The 6,611-nt window shown below is 42.0% G+C and overlaps 1 pseudogene; it reads right to left on the bottom strand.

Moving 5' to 3' along the window:
- Nucleotides 1-3,286: 3,286 nt before the first annotated feature.
- On the bottom strand, nucleotides 3,287-3,846 carry LOC105489098 (ATP synthase subunit d, mitochondrial pseudogene; annotated as a pseudogene).
- Nucleotides 3,847-6,611: the final 2,765 nt, after the last annotated feature.

The following is a 6,611-nucleotide window of genomic DNA, read 5'->3' as shown; positions in this document are numbered from 1 at the left end:
TTTTCTGGCTAGGGTCAAAAAGAGTGGAATCTCAGCACAGAGTAAAATTTAACCTTGGTTTTTTTGTTCATTTGTTTTTTCCCCCTTATTACACCTTTGACCCCAAACCATGCTCCTCCTTCCCTCTCTACCTCTTTTTCTCACCAACTTCCTGATCGGTCTTCTCAAGTTGCAGCTATGAAACTAGAAATCCATTCCCTGCCTTTGACTTATTGGCATTCCCATGATTATTGGTTAATCGCACAAGAATTAAATGAGTTTTGCTTGGCAGGAGCAGAGAGGAGGAGCAAGTTTTAGGGGGGGGAAAGCAAAGTTTATACGTGTTAAATTACCTAGGCCTTATCTGACCCCTTTGAACACTCAGTCCCCTCTTTGCTCTCCTCTCCCCTTCCCTCCCCAGTGCTTGGTAAAATGCAAATTCTGGTTCTCCAGAGTATCCCAACTGATCTCTCCCTCTGCCTGGTTCCTTCTCACTAACAGAAGGGGAGTTAGAGAACTCGTACACATTGAAGTATGAATGACACTAGTCACTAATCTCTTGGCCCCATGCTTTCCACTTTCCCCGAGGTATTTTCTTGGGCTGACTTCATTTAATCTCAGGATCAGGTAATGACACTCTGTAGTAGGTAAGAGTTAAGGACTGGCAATATGACATAGAAAGACATGAGTTACAGAGCCAGATAGATTTGGGCTCGTTCTAGCCTTGTGTATTTTGGGCAAGTTAACTAAACACTCTGAGCTCTGATATCCTCATTGACTAGAGATAATATACGTTTGCAAAAAATATAATATATGGTAAGCGTCTAGCTTGGTACCACATAGCAGATATTTAGATACTTAATTACCAATGTGATCATTATTATTGGGCTGCTCTGTGTCCTCCTGAGTGCAGTGTTAGGTAAGGGATGATTGTTAAGGAAGGCTACAATATTGGGAGGTATTATTACCACAGCTGCCTTGACCTCCCCATTCTTTTTGTGTCCTGAGGCTCCCTCTGAGGAAATCTGGCAGACCAAGAAGTTTATGAGGGAGAAGCAAGCAGAGGGAATGTGCTGCTTGGCTTGGAGCCACCACCAGGTGGTAACTGGCTTGGTCACCCAGGGACATACGGGTTTTATTCACCTGAGGAGACCACAGGCACAGTAGTCCAAGGCTCTTGGATAATGAGCAAAATTAGCTGCTCTCTGTTGATGTTGGGGACTTTCTTTCTGAGGGGTTCCCAGCTTCTCTAGTGACCCCCACTTCCACAGGCCACCATTTTCTTTCTATGCCAGTGATTCTCAATACTGGCTTCACGTTCGAGTCTCATAAAGGAGTGGGCCTGGCTAGTGGTAACAGCTCCCCAGGTGAATCAAATGTGCAGAGTTGAGAATCACTGTTTGAGACCCAGCCTGAGCTTTTTGGAGCTTCACCTGCAGAGGCAAGCGTGGGTTTTTGGTTGTGCTGTTCTCCCCCAGATGGATCCCAAATGATTACTGAAGCCTAATGTAATTATTTATGTTGCTTAACTTGTGGCATCCTTTAGAACCATGTATTGATTTACTTTTAAAGGCAGACACTCCTTATTCCAACAAGCACAGCCTAATATGGCATGGTCATATTGCTCAGGTAGTATATGTCTTGCTTCCGATTTAAGAAAGAGGAGGAAGAAAATCATTAAGTTATTTTCTGGAACAACAGCAGAGAATAATCTAGAGTATTAAATATATCTTGATGAGGAGAAGTTGAGGAAACTTTCCTAGACGACTCTTCTATTTCTCTGAACTGGTCAGTTAACCCGGACACAAAGCCTCACACATAATGATGGACACCTTGTCTCCCATGAGGCCTCCATTGTTTAAGCTGCTCTTTGTGAAAAAGCAGATGCTCTCCAATCCACACACCTGTGACCAGAACCTGAACACTAATGGTTGACCAAGTTCCTACTCTCATTGCAAAGATGTAGCTGTGACATCCCCAGTTTTTGGGAAACTATATTTTACCCTAAAGAGCTAATGTGAAAGTTACTGTAAGCACAGTAAGTATAAAGAAAAACTGAGCTTGATAATACTGTTGATATTTTATCTGAAAAGCTTATCTGGAAGGATTGGGTCATCTGTTAGTGTAAAATACTGAATTTCTATCACATGGAAGACTGATGTAACTTAGACTCAAGGAAACACAAGTTGAACTAAGGGTTAGAAGTTACAGGAAGACACATTTCCACTGAGTATTCAGGAGATCCTTTTGCTTGCTGAAGGTGGAATGAATGAGATCACACCATAGCATCTATTCAGCAATCAGTAGCTCGTAGGTCAGAATGGTGAGTGCCGAAAGGGGAGCACCTGGATTACTTGTTATACCCAAGACATTCACCTGGTCAATCAAAAGTTAATTAGCTTGATTGAGTGTTCCACATGTATACTTATTTCAAAACATCATATTGGCCAGGCACGGCTTACACCTGTGCTGGGGTTACAGCTTACACTTGTAACCCCAGCATTTTGGGAGGCTAAGAAGGGCAGATCACTTGAGCCCAGGGATTCGAGACCAGCCTGGCCATCATAGCAAAACTCTCTCTCTACTAAAAATACAAAAATTAGCCAGGCATGGTGGCACATGCCTGTAATTCCAGCTACTTGGGAGGTTGAGGCATGAGAATCGCTTGAACCCAGGAGGCAGAAGTTGCAGTGAGTTGAGATCACATCATTACACTCCAGCCTGGACAACAGAGCAAGACTCTGTTTAAAAAAAATCATATTGTACACAATAAATATATATAATTTGTATATATTATAAAATGTATTCAAGCATTCTATCTTCATTGTCCAATATATATCAGAAACTTGAAAGGTTCTAGAGATTCATATATGAATAAATTATGGTACTTAGCTCATAGACACGCTTAAGCGAAATAAATAAACAACAATACAGTGTCAAATGGAGATATAACAAAAGTGAAAAGGGCAATACATTCTCTTAGGGCAATTCAGTTTGGGCCATGCAGAGGTAAAGTAGGGCATCAGGCCTGAAGGAAGCTTCTAGAAGAAGTTGACATTTGAGCTAGGCCTTTAAGAACAGGTAATATTTAGCCATGTGGGGAACAAGGAAGGGCATTTTAGTTGGTGGTAAAAAGTGATGCACAGCATTGGAGTGTGGAAGTGTCCTTAAGTTCTGAGAAGAACGTGTTGTGTGTTGATTTCTCTAGTAAACACATGAGGTACATGAAGGCAGTGGGGGGGGGGGAAGATATCCTGCAAGCTTTAAACTCCAACCAAGGTATATAAATGCATCTTACTGGGTTTTTTTCTACATAATTATTTTTATTTTGAATGTCCAGAATGTGTAATATAAGGGCCAGAGCTTCCTCCTGGACTCAATTTTATAAATTCTCGATTGGTTGGTGAGGCAATAGGGATACTTTTTCTTGTCTCATTTGGTGTCTGGAAAAGCTTCGTTCAGGTCCTCAGTGGTCATCTGATCAAATGGAATGAAGTTCCTTATCTTCTCCAGCTGTTTCTCATGCTCTCCAATCCTGGACTTTGACAGAGACACCCACTCAGCACAAATTTTCACATCTTCATTTTCTTCAGCATACACCTGGGCAGTATATTTATCCTCTAGTACAGGAAACTTCAGGGCATTAAACTTCTTCTCAAAGTCATCCACCAAGCCTGCCTTGGCCACAATGGTCTTGTAGTAAGTCCAGTCGATAGCTGGTGGATTTTTAGGTAAAATAGCCAATCTGGAGGTGAGAGTCTCATTCCAGGATGTCAGGGAATTAGCAATGGCCTTTTGGTTTCAGGGTATGATCTCCCAAGAAGTTACCCAGTCAGTGGTTTTTAGAGCAAGTTTTTGCCCAGCCATCTTGGGATCCTTCACCTACCCCAGCGGCCCACAGTCCACAGCAGCACCTAGCGGCTCTTACTGGATTTTTTAGTGCAGTCGAGGCTATGTATTAACATTTGGACTTTATGCTTCAGGAATGGGGAACAATCACGGGTTTTGGAGAGTAGAGGAAGCCATAATCTAGAAAAACGATGGAATTGCTTGGTACAGGGCACCACGAAAGCTTAACTGTCTCTGTGATAGTGATTTCTCCCTTACCCTCTGCACTTTTCCCCATAGTGAGTTTCCCCAGGCCCGTTGTTTTCCAACTTAAGAGTCTTTAGATTCCTTGTAGATTCATGAAGATGGAAATGAGAGATTCATGAACTATTTTGAACATTGCAATAAGTTCAAATAAATTATGCACTATCACTGTCACAGAGACAGTTAAGCTTTGGTGGTACCCTATAACAAGCAATTCCATTATTTTTCTAGATTATGGCTTCCTCTACTTTCCCTGTGCTTGTTCCCCATTCCTGAGGCACAAAGTTCAAATTTTAATATATGGCCACAACTGCCTTAAAAAAACCCAGTAAGATGCATTTATTTACTTTGGGTGGAGTTTAAAGCTTTGCAGGCTGTCTTCCAACCCACTGTTCACATGTACCTCATGCATCCACGGGAGAAGTCAACACACAACACACGTTCTTCTCAGAGCACAAGGACACTTCCACACTCCAATGCTGTGCATCACTCTACCACCACTTAAAAGGTTAGCACCAACATTTTCACAAAGCAAAAGGACCCTTGCTTTAGTTACAACTCTTCAGTAAGGGTCCCTAGCCACCAACTTTGGGAAGGTCTTCCTCTTAAAGAACTTACATGGTATAGGATTTATAGGTATGCGCTTTAGAGGCAGACAGCCTTGAGTTTGAATATTGGCTGCCACTTATGAGTTATATAATATTGGACAATTTATTTAATCTCTGTAAGCCTCACTTTCCATGGTTAACTCATAGGATATATTGTGTATCTGTTGTATCTGTCAGTATATTCTTAATTCATAGAATATATTGTATATCTGTCAATTACACACTTATATTGTATAATCTGTCTTATGTAAGTATAGAGTGTTGCCTGCCTATAGAAAATAAAACTGCTGCCAGGTAAATCACAATCTTTTATGTGTCCATCAGCATCATTGGCCACTATTGGTCCTTCCTATTTGGGGTCTCCACTGAAGGTCTTTGAGGTAGGGTGCTTCTAGTATTCAGATGGCCACACCCTTGGCTCTCCGGTTTGCTGATGTATCTGCTGATAACTGTATTTGAGTGCCTCTGTGCTCCCTGGTGATATCCCCAGTGCCTTGCTGAGCAGACATCCTGAGGGTGGTCGATTGCCTCCATCTTGCAGAGGCCAGAGGGAAACACTCTCAATGCCATTTTCCACCCAGCTCATGAGTCAACTTCAGGACTTCAAAAGACATGCTCTGTTTGACTCTGCTGTTCTCTATACATGACACGTATACAAATGTGTTCAATGCACACTTTCTATGCTTCGTCATGGCTTTGGAAGCCCTACTAGAGACTCAGTGGTGTTATGCTTTTTAGTCTACATTGCCTAGGAGAACTGATACAGAGGCTAAGCAAAGGGGTGGTAGATATGGATGTCATTTAATATTACAGTCATATGGCAAGTCTGAAAATGGTCTTGTCAAAGTTAGTGTTGTGCCCTAAATGGCTTTTTCACATACCACAAGTCTGTCTTGAAAATGATCTGAATTTTCACTTTCTTTTATTCAGTTGAGTCCTAGGAATATAGACACATGGACAACACGTATCCAGCACTGTTCATTGTATGGTGCTGGGTAAACATAAAATCATTCTCTTTGGACAGCTGCCCATGTACTTTACTGTTCATGTGCACTTTCCAACCTTTCAGTGCTGGAAAAACATAAAAAAGTCAGGAAGTCTCACCTGAACAAGCTTTCTTGGGCAGATTTTTGGCAGATAATGCTTCCTGTTACATAGGAAATGCTTTTAAGCTTAGCTTCATTTTTAGTACTTTGGTTTGCCTGCTAAGCTATGAATTCTGTTTGGTTGCTAGTAACAAATATTAGAAAGTAAAACAAACAACAGCAACAATGACAAAATGGTGGCTTGGAGACATTGGGGGTTTATTTTTATCTCATGAAAAACACATTTGGAGATGGGAACTCAGGTTGAGGCCCGCCGTGAAAGACTTAAGGCCTTTCTAGCTTTGTGCTCTTCCATTCGTAACACTTTTTTGTTTGTTTGTTTGTTTTTTGAGACAGGGTCTTGCTCTGTTGTTCAAGCTGGAGTGCAGTGGCACAATCAGATCTCCCTGGCTCAAGTTCAAGTGACCCTCCCACCTTAGCCTCCCAAGTAGCTGGGACTACAGGCTTGTGCCACCATACCCCGTTAATTTTTGCATTTCTTTTAGAGACAGGGTTTCATCATGTTGCCTAGGCTGTCTTGAACTCCTGGGTTCAAGTGATCCATTGTCCTTGTCCTCCCAAAGTGCTGGGATTATAGGTGTGAGCCACCGCACCCAGCCCTAGGGTGTAACTCCTATCCTCCTGCTCTCAAGATGACTGCTGGTATGCCAACAGTCATGGCCATGTTCAGACAGGAAAAACTGGGTGAGTAAGAGGCAAAAATGTGCCAATTTTTGTTTGAAGAGATATTTGGGGAGTTCTTCTCTCGTTTATACACCTATCACATTGATCATAATACAATCACGTGACATCCCCCAAATGCAAGGGAGGTCGGATACATACTTAG

Source organism: Macaca nemestrina, chromosome 14, assembly GCF_043159975.1.
Source record: "Macaca nemestrina isolate mMacNem1 chromosome 14, mMacNem.hap1, whole genome shotgun sequence".
In the NCBI taxonomy this organism is placed as follows: Eukaryota; Metazoa; Chordata; class Mammalia; order Primates; family Cercopithecidae; genus Macaca; species Macaca nemestrina.
Note: the sequence above shows the minus strand (reverse complement) of the source record. Positions and strands in the feature narration are given on the sequence as shown.